Genomic DNA, 10069 nt, shown 5'->3' on the forward strand with positions numbered 1-10069 from the left:
TGAAGAGTGTGGTTACTGATTTTATGTCTTGCATTTATTTTTTAAACCTCCATGTCTCTCAGAGAAGCAAGGGTTCTGAGACGCAAGCACGTCAGAAGATTAAAACAAGGAGCAGGACTTGGCCAATTGGCCCCTTCAGACTCCTGCACCATTCAACCATGGTTGATAAAAAGGTAATCTGGGGACTCACACCAGTGCAGTATGGTGTGGGCATCAGCACCACTAGTTAACAAAGATCTAATAGATTGAACAAACAGTTTACTGAGCATCAATTGCCATTTGTAGAAGAGTTCTAAATCTTGGGAATTAACTTCTGGAACTGCTGGTTTCAGATGGTTGTAAGCATTTGTATGAGATTTAAACCCATGGAGCCGATGTGGGGTGTTTGGCACCAAGCACCGATGACAGGTCATAAACATTCCCATCAGACAATACACTGACCCCGGCTACATCTTGATCCGATATCGTTACACTAAGATTACTGTGCCAGTTGGGTGTTCGTGGGGAGCACTGTTGTGTTAATGTTCGAATGCAGGGTGTTTTAGATGGTTTGACTCACAGTTCTAAGTTTGTGGGATCTTGCTGTGTGAAAAATGACTGCTGCATTTTCCTGTATAACACTGGTAAAATAGTATCTCTCAGCAGATGAAGTGCTTAAAGTTGTGTTAATCCAGATTTAACTTTAAATCCATGTGTAATGCTGGGCACTCTAGTGGCGTTGACAAGGATAGAATCAGAGAAAGGGACAGTGTGGAAACAGGCCCTTTGGCCCATCAACTACCCATTTACACTAACGCTACATCAATCCTGTTTTGTTTTACCCTTCCATATTCTCATAACCCCAAATTCTACCAGTCACCCGCACACCAGGGGCAATTCACAGTGGCGAAATATCCCTCCAACCATCACGTCTTTGTGATGTGGGAGGAAGCCAGAGGACCCAGAGAAAACCCACGGAGTCACAGGGAGAACATGCAAACTCCACACAGACAGCAGCTGAGGTCAGGATTGAACCAGGGTCACAGGCAGCTGTGCCACCCCTGTGAATGTCTGGCATTCTCCTGCAGTTCTGCCTACAACATTGTAATTGTATTAAAGGGTAATTTCATCGTCTGTTTATTACCTAAAGCACTCACCAGGCTGTGATGTACTGAGATTCTTCTGAGGCTCTGTGGGTTATTGTTGAACTTGTAGAGCAAGGCAACCTGATTTGTCTCCATTTGGAGAAGGTTCTGGGGCATAGGATTTGTGTCCACTTCGAAAGTCAGGGACTGATTAGGAGGAGTCAGCAATGGTTCTGTGCGGGGGAGATCATGTCTCACAAATCTGATTCAGTTTTTTTGAGGTGGTAAATAATAAAATTGATGAAGGCAGAGTGATAGACGTGGTTTACGTGGACTTCAGTAACGCTTTTGACGAGGTCCCGATGACAGGCTGGTCCAAAATGTTAAGGCACAAGGGGTCCGAGGTACGTTGGCAAACCGGGTCCAAAATTGGCATGATGACGGGGGGCAGAGGGTAATGGTGGATGAGTGTTTTTCTGTCTGTAACAAGTGGCGTACCGCAGGGATCAGTGCTGGGACCTTTGATGATGTGATTACTTGGACGAGAATATAGGTGGTCTGCTTAGTAAGTTTGCAGATGCCATGAAAATTGGTGGAGTGAAGGAGGTTGTCTAAGGAAACAGCAGAACAGATCAGCTGGAAGGTTGGGTAGAGCGGTGGCAAATGGAATTTAATCCAGACAAGTGTGAGCTGATGCACCTCGGCAAGTCAAACTTTAATAGGACTTATAGGGATCTTCGGAGCATTGATGTACAGAGAGACCTTGTGATGCAAGTTCATAGCTCCCTGAAAGTGGTGACACATGGATTGGGTAGGGAAGAAGGCATTTGATATGCTTGCCTTTGTGGGCTGATGTACTGAGCATAAGAGTTGGGACATCATTGGTTAGACTGCACTTGCAGTATTGTGTACAGTCTGGTCACCACACTGCAGGAAGGATGTGGTAGCAGTAGAGAGGCTGCAGAAGAGATTTATCAGGATGTTGCCTGGAATGGAGGGCTGTAGTTATAAGGAGAGATCAGAGAGGCTGGGTTTATTCTCACCAGACCTTATAGAGGTTTATAGCATTATGAGGGGTAATGGATAGGACAGATAGAATCTTTTGTCCCAGGGCAGGCGAGTCTAGAACTAAAGGGCACAGTTTAAGACGAGGGGAGAAATTTTGTCCCGGTTTCCTCCCACATTCCAAAGACGTACAGGTTAGGAGCTGTGGGCGTGCTATGTTGGCACTGGAAGAGTGGCAACACTTGCGGGCTGCCCCCAGCACATTCTTAGCAATGTAAGAAGACGTATTTCACTGGGTGTTTCGATGTACATGTGACTAATAAATAAATAAATATATCGAAGCCGACCTGAGGGGTAAGTTTTTCACACGGAGGGTGGGGAATATCTGGAGTGAGCTGCCAGAGGCGGTGGTGAAGGCAGATACAACTGCAACATTAAGAAAGCATTTGGACAGGATAGGAAGAGGGGGAGAGGGCCTAATGCAGGTAAATGGGACTGTGGACATCATGGTCGGCATGAACAAGAAGGGCCTGCTTCCGTGCTACATGCTTCTATGATTCCAGCATACAAAGAGTTAACTGACTTGGTTTACAAGCCTCTTCTCTAAAGTTGGCCTGAGCAGACCTGAGTTACAGTTGGAGTAGGGTTTCTGCTCTCAGTCCATGGTCCATTAACCATGTTTGGGCCTCGGCTGAGACATGGACTCAGAAGCCTCCCACAGTAGGACAATCTGCTAACACACTTCCTTTTCATTGCCTGTTGGCAGAGTTAGAAAAGGAGGTGGGTTCAGTGTGTGCTGGGCTTTGGCTTCATTTATATCCTCTAGCATTTCAGGGGGCTGGTTGGGGAGGATTTAGCTGTGTGCCTCAGTCTCGGTGTGGGGCCATGCACTCTGCAATAGGGGACCTTCCTCAGATCCCGGAGCTGTGCAGTGAGTTGAAGGTGAGCCTGGGGTTTCTGGCCTTTCCAATGTACTGGGCTTCCTAGGCTGTGGGTTTTCACCAGCAAAGGGCCTGTGATCAGTCCTGGCCGTGTCTTCCGCCCAGCCTCTCAGTGTTCAGCCTGGCCTGGGAGGGGAAGCTTGGTGGGGACTGTTTTCTGCCTCATGCCGGGCAAAGCTGGCTGTCGGATCAGTCTGGCTGTCGGATCAGTCCGACTGTCGCAGTCCATTGCGGGAAGTTGGGCCAGGGGTGTGTTCACTTCATAGAGAGGAGTGCCTGGTGCGAGTCAGTGTATCCAGGAGAGGAAGGGAAAACCTGGCAGGGAGAGGTGCATAATTCTACAAATGCTTTGGCTTGTGACCTTTCCCACTGTTGAATCAGTCCCCAAATATAAAGCATCATAATTACACCACTGGCACTGTTTCTTAAACTACTTGCTGTGAACTTACTTATTGAAGAAACAGGGTCCAGGAAGTGAGCTGGATCAGGGGATTTCCAAGTCCACAGTTCTGGGGAAAGTCCACCGAGCAGTCATGGCAGAGCACCACATCTGTAGGCATTGTTCTCAGCCTGCAGCACCCCACACCAGAAAGCACTGGCTCTGAATGTTACATTTCTCTTGTTAAACCTTTGGCAGGTTTGGTCTTAGAGGAAGGAGCAGCTTCTGTTGCCGACTGGGAGAAAAATTGCAGGAACATTGGCCGGGTTTAATGGAGGAGGTTGATTGACAGCTTACTCCATGCTTTCCTCTAGGGGCCTCAGCGCCATCTTGTGGAGTGAGCAACCCATCACCGAAACCAGCCTCAGCCGCTGGTTCTTGGGCTTGGGGCTACCACTGGAACAGCATCACTTACATCCCTGGGTTTGATTCTGCCTGCTGCAGGAAGGGCAATTTAACATCTGTTCACCAGTTACTGTCTCTGCCCAAGGAGCAGCTGAATTGTACTGACCGATGGAAATGAGGGATCGCACACAATCTTCAAGAATGAATCATGATTCTACATTATAATAAGTTTAAAAAGGCGCTCATCTCATTTACAAACAAGAGATTTTAGGATGAGTAAATTGAGCATGTTTGCACAGTGCGGGCACAGTGGCCTTTGGTCAGGAGTTTGGAAGTTGAAGACCTATCCAGAAACTAACTCCTCGCTGGCAGTGTGGTACTCACTGTGTTGGACAAGATGTTAAACCAAGGTCCCGTCTGCCCAATTAAGAGGCGACAAGAGATCCCAGCAAAGTTTTTCGGAGCCCTTTCCAGGAAATGTTTAAGAATTTAACGTGCTCAGGATGACTGTGATTAAAGCTGGGAAGTTTCTTCTATTCCATGTTCTTCAGCTTTATTTTCTTGCAGTGGGAATCAAAATCATTTTATTCTGCAGATATTAAAAATATAGAAGGATGCAGCAAATAAGTAAACACACAGAATTTTCAGGTCAGGGTTAGGGTTAGAGGTGGTGGTGTTCCCATCAGTACAGATAAGTACAAAGGGAGGGGTGCTTCTTGTTGCTGCTGGTACCTCGTTGATAGGCTCATAACAGCCAGGATGGGCCGCTGGTGGGAACTTGTCCCGAGGAGGTTTTAAGGGGCACCTCAAAGGAACCGAGAGGTGGAGGAGCTAGGGAAAGATTCCAGAGCTTTGGAATTTGAAGGCTGAAGGTATGACTGCCAGTGTTGTGATGGGAGCAACGGGAATTGCACAGAGGACGGAGTGGAGGAATAGCGTTGTTGGTCCGAGGGAGGTTACAGAAATGAAGGGCCTGAGGCTAAAGAGGAATTTAAACGGTTTAAAGTCCAGGCATTGGTGCTGGGAGCCAGTGGAAGTCGGCAAGCACAAACCAGCTGGGAGAATGGGGCAGAGTGGGTTTAAATAAGCACAGAGAGTTTGATTGACTGCTTTCAAGATTCAGACAGTGGACCTCCCTACAAAGCACCGAATCATCCGAGCTCTGGCATTTCCACATGGACCAGTGGATTCTCTCACTCCTTGCACGTTGGTGACCTTCCTCACCACCATCCCTCACCCCTTCTTTTCTTCCTCACCACTTCACCACACTCTTACCCCCTTGCTCATCTTGGTATTGGTTTATTAGTATTGGTATTGGTTTATTATTGTCGCATGTACTGAGGTACAGTGAGAAGCTTGTGTTGCATACTGTTCATACAGATCAATTCATTACATGGTCCATTGAGGTAGTACAGGGTAGAACAATAACAGAATGCAGAATAAAGTGTAGCAGCTACAGAGAAAGTGCAGTGCGGGCAGACAATAAGGTGCAAGGTCATAATGAGGTAGATTGTGAGGTCAAGAGTCCATTTGTACTGCCCAATTAAGGGGCGGCAAGAGATCCCAGCAAAGTTTTTTGGAGCCCTTTCCAGAAAATGTTTAAGAATTTAACACACTCAGGACGACTGTGATTAAAGCTGAGAAGTTTCTTCTATTCCATGTTCGTCAGCTTTATTTTCTCGCAGTGGGAATCAAAATCATTTTATTCTGCAGATATTAAAAATATAGGAGTTCAATAGTGGGATAGAAGCTGTCCTTGAGCCTGGTGGTACGTACTTTCAGGCTTTTGTATCTTCTGCCCAATGGTGGGGGGAGAAGAGAGAATGCCCAGGGTGGGTGGGGTCTTTGATGATGCTGGCTGCTTTACCCAGGCGGCGAGAAGTGTAGACAGAGGTCCTCAATGGCCCTGCAGCCCCTTTGCTGCTCTCCCCCCCACTTCCCATCGGTCTCTCAGTCCTTTGTTGGGGTCTCAGTCCATTGACCATCCCTCATGGCCTGTCACCCGCTCAACATCTCCTTCCCCCCCTCACCAGCCTCTCGCTGTGGGGAATCTCCCAGTCTTTGTGTTGGTTGGTGATCTACGATGGCAGTGATCAGGGGTGGGGGTGGGGGGTGTCTGCCAGCTCTCGTTGTTGCATCAGGACCATGAGGTGGGGAGTGTAAGACCTCAGACTGTGAGATCCCAGGAGGAACTGACTCACTCTGGGATGGGTGTTGGAGAGGGAGGGGCGGGCAGTTGGTATGGGAGGCGTGTGTGGGTTCAGGGGACTGTGAGGGAGAACTACGTTTAATACCTTTGTGTTTTAATTTATCCTCCTGTTAACACAGCCCATGGGAACCAGCCTCCCATCCATTGACTCCGTCTACATTTCCCGCTGCGTTGGGAAAGAAGCCAACATAGTCAAGGACTCCTCCCACCCCGGTCATTCTCTCTTCTCCTCCCTTCCGTTGGGCAGAAGATACAAAAACTTGCAAACATGTTCCACAGGCTCAAGGGCAGCCTCTATCTCACTGTTATAAGACTCTTAAATGGACCTCTTGAATGATAAAGATGAACTCTTGATCTACCTCATCATGGCCCTTGCACCTTATTGTCTACCTGCTCTGCACTTTCTCTGTAACTGTATCGCCATGTTCTGCATTCTCTTTTCCTTTTGTACTACCTCAATGTATTTATTATGGAATAATATGTCTGGATGGCACGAAAACAAAAGCTTTTCCTGTATCTTGGTGCATGTGACAATAATAAACCAATTACCAATAATATTTTTGACAGTCTAACATTCACCCGGGGGACAGTGCACACCAGGGCAAGGCAAGAAGAGTGAGGAAGGTTGGCCTTCCCCTTCCCTCCCCTCCCCTCCCCTCCCCTCCTCGGGATGTCCTACCTGTCTGATCCAGGAAGGAGGTGCCCACCCACTACACAGGAGGGAAAGGGTGTGGCAGGTTGACATAGACTCAGCCATCCTCGTCCCGTCCACAGGTGTCCCGTCACCACACAGGGCCCTGATTATTAATCATGTCCGGACCACTGTCTGACAGTAACTCCTGCTGTTTGTATTGCTGATTTGTCTCCTGATATTACATAGGTGGGGGTGGGAAGACGGGAACTGCACTACAAGGCTCAGAATCACAGGAAACCAAATAATAAATGTCAGACCTCAAAAACTAAAGGGAAGAGATATCACGTGCTTTCGTAACACCAGAACAGCAGAGACAGGAGCAGGAGTAGTCCATTTGAGCCCTGTAGCTGCTCACCATTCAGGAAGACCATAGCTGATCTTTTACCTCAGTGCCATTTCCCTGCACTGACTACAGTAATATCTAAAAAGTTCTCAAGCTGTGTCTTGAACTTACTCAGTGACTGGGCCTCTGCTGCCCCACTGGGTGGACAATTCCAAAGGTTCACCTCTCTTTTGGTAAAGATATCTGTCCCTGAATGGCAGACCCCTGAGGTACTGTGGGAACATATCTCGGCACCTACCATGCTGAGTCCTGTTTCAGTGAGATCACAATTCAGTCTTCTAAACTCTAAGGAGTACAGACCCGGTCTTCGTATTCTCTCATTATCTCTTCAAGACTCAATCTGGTGAACCTTCATTACCTTCTCTCTACTGCAAGTATAATTTTCCTTAGGCCTGGAGTCCAGACCTGTACAGAGAGTCCAGGTGCACCTCACCAGAGCTCCGTACAATTAGAGCAAGGCACCTGTACTCTTGTACTCAAATCCACTTGCAATAAAGGCCGACATCCTGTTTGCCTTTCTAATGGCTTGCTTCACCCCTATGTTATCTTATAATTAGCTATCCCGACTATACCCCCTACCACCCATCCCATTCTCCCAATTTCTCCGGCTCCATCACACCTGTTCTCCTGATGTCACCTGTCACACCAGCACTTTTGATTTGTCATGCTTTTACAATGGCTTTCTCTCCACTATCTCTGATGAGAATCTCAACTGTGTCTGTTCTGTTTATTTCTGCTCTTGCACCTCTTCTCCCATCCAGAGCAAGGATAGGGTTGCCCTTGTCCTCACCCTCCACCCCACCAGCCTCTACTTCCAATGATTATCTCCACACCTTCAAAGAGATTCCACCACCAGGCTCATCTTCCCCTCCCCCTCCCCTTTCCGCATTCAACGGTTTGCTTTTGCATTTCCTCCAAACCAACCCTTTCTCAAGGCACTGTCCCCTGCGACCACAGGAGACCCAAACCTGCCCTTCTTCTGCTTCCCTTTGCAGTATGCAGGAGCCCAGGAGTTCCTCCCAGATGAAACAGCGATTCACTTGCACTTCTTCTGATCCACTGTACTGCACCTGATGCTCACGACACGGTCTCCTCTACATTGGAGAAACCAAACACAGATTGACTGTGATGCCTAACACCTCCATTCAGTCCATAAGTATGGCACAGGGCTTCCAGTCACTTGTCACTTTAATCCTCCATCCCACTCCCAGTCAGGCCTTCCTTTGACCTCTTGCACTGATCCAGTAAAGCCCAATATAAGCTCAAGGAATGGTACATCATCTTCGGAGCAAACACGTGCAACTTAAAACATATCTGATTTCCAAATTTCCCCAAATCTAATGACAAGTCTTTGATCTGAAACCGTAACTTAGTTTCTTTTCAACGGTCCTGTACAGTGTGACATCAGTTATGGGGACCGGATGGAATTCACTTCTGGTTCACCTTAATGTCTGATGAAACATCATCAAAATGCTGCCTGACCTCCCGAGCATTTTGCGGCATTTTCTGTGTTTACCTACTGAAACCATCAAAAGTGGTTTTATTTGCTAAAAGGATGTCCTTGATCTTCCCCTCACTACTGTTTATGTTTGTTTGTAGGATTAATTGAGCAGAAATGCCTTTAGAGATTATGCATCTGCGGTTCTCTCTCCACAGAGCTATAGACAAAATAACAGGAGATGCTGTTGAAAACTTTGCTGAAATAAAACTGCACTCAAACCTCAGTAAAAATTAGTCCCTGGCTTTCCAAGTGAACATAAATCCGGTCCCTCAGAATCTTCTCCAGCGACCTCCCTTCTGCTGATGTAAGGCTCACTAGCCTGTGGTTGCAGGCTTATCCCTAATGCCCTTTTTTAACAAGTGGACAGCATTAGCTATCCTCCAGTCCGCTGTTACCTCATCCGTGGCTAATGAAGATACAAAAATCTCTGCCAGAGCTCCAGCAATCTCTCCCTTGCTTCCCTTGGCATCCTGATTGACGATACCAGTGCTCATCATCAATGATGCTGAGAAACAAGGACACTGCAGCCAAGAGGTGTGTATATTTGCTACCCCAGCACTAGCCCACCTTGGTTATAAACTCCATGCTGAACTGCTCAACCTAATTGAAGATGATGGTAAAGGCATGTTGTATCTAGTCTGACAGAGTTGAAGCCCCGTTTAGGGCTTCTCAACTATTATGAAGATTTCCTTCCATCTTCGCAGTTGCTGCACTTTTCAAGCAGATACGAGCAGTTCCAATGGATACATCTACATCTCAAACAGTGGTTTCAAGGCTGGGAACGAACTCTCCTGCACGTGGTCTTCCAGGGTCAGTGGGAGCAACTTCATTGGTGTTGAATGTGCCGAGATCCCCAGAAGGAGTGGAGACCATCTCTATATGAACATCTCTATACACCAGCTTCTGTTTGGCAGGAACGGCAGTTAGACTGTGAGAGAGTGGAAGGATGTGAAATGGAGAAGGTGCATGTTTCTTACTTCACTGCTGGTATCTACCTCAGATCACCAGAGCACAGACACCAGCCGGCACTGATAGGCAGATGTGTCGGGAAGTATTTGGATTCAGTGAAGCCACGATTTAGTACTACAGTGTGTTTGAAACAAGAAAAGTAGAAGGGGCAAGATGGTGTCAGAACCTGTGATCACCATCTTGATGTAGATTGTCCTGTACAGTGTTATAGGGACACATCCTCAATTGGACTGAATGGAACTCACTTGCGGTTCACCTTGGTATTGGTTTTGGTTCATTATTCTCAGGTGTACAGAGATACAGTGAAAAGCTTTTGTTCCGATGAAACATCATCAAGGCCACACAGACATCAAGACCACACAAGCCAGGACCAGAACCTTCCTCATCAGTTGCTAAACCTTTGATGTAGTGACGAGAGAAGCCTTGAAAAGACTTATTGTCATCCACTGGTGATGTTCCAGAGCAAACTGAGTTTGTCATTGCATCAGACATACTGAATTTGTCGTGACGTGTATGTTTGTTACATGGTCCTACTGTAGCATTGTACTTACTTCACTGC

The sequence above is a fragment of the Pristis pectinata genome, chromosome 24 (genome assembly GCF_009764475.1).
Source record: "Pristis pectinata isolate sPriPec2 chromosome 24, sPriPec2.1.pri, whole genome shotgun sequence".
Lineage (NCBI taxonomy): Eukaryota > Metazoa > Chordata > Chondrichthyes > Rhinopristiformes > Pristidae > Pristis > Pristis pectinata.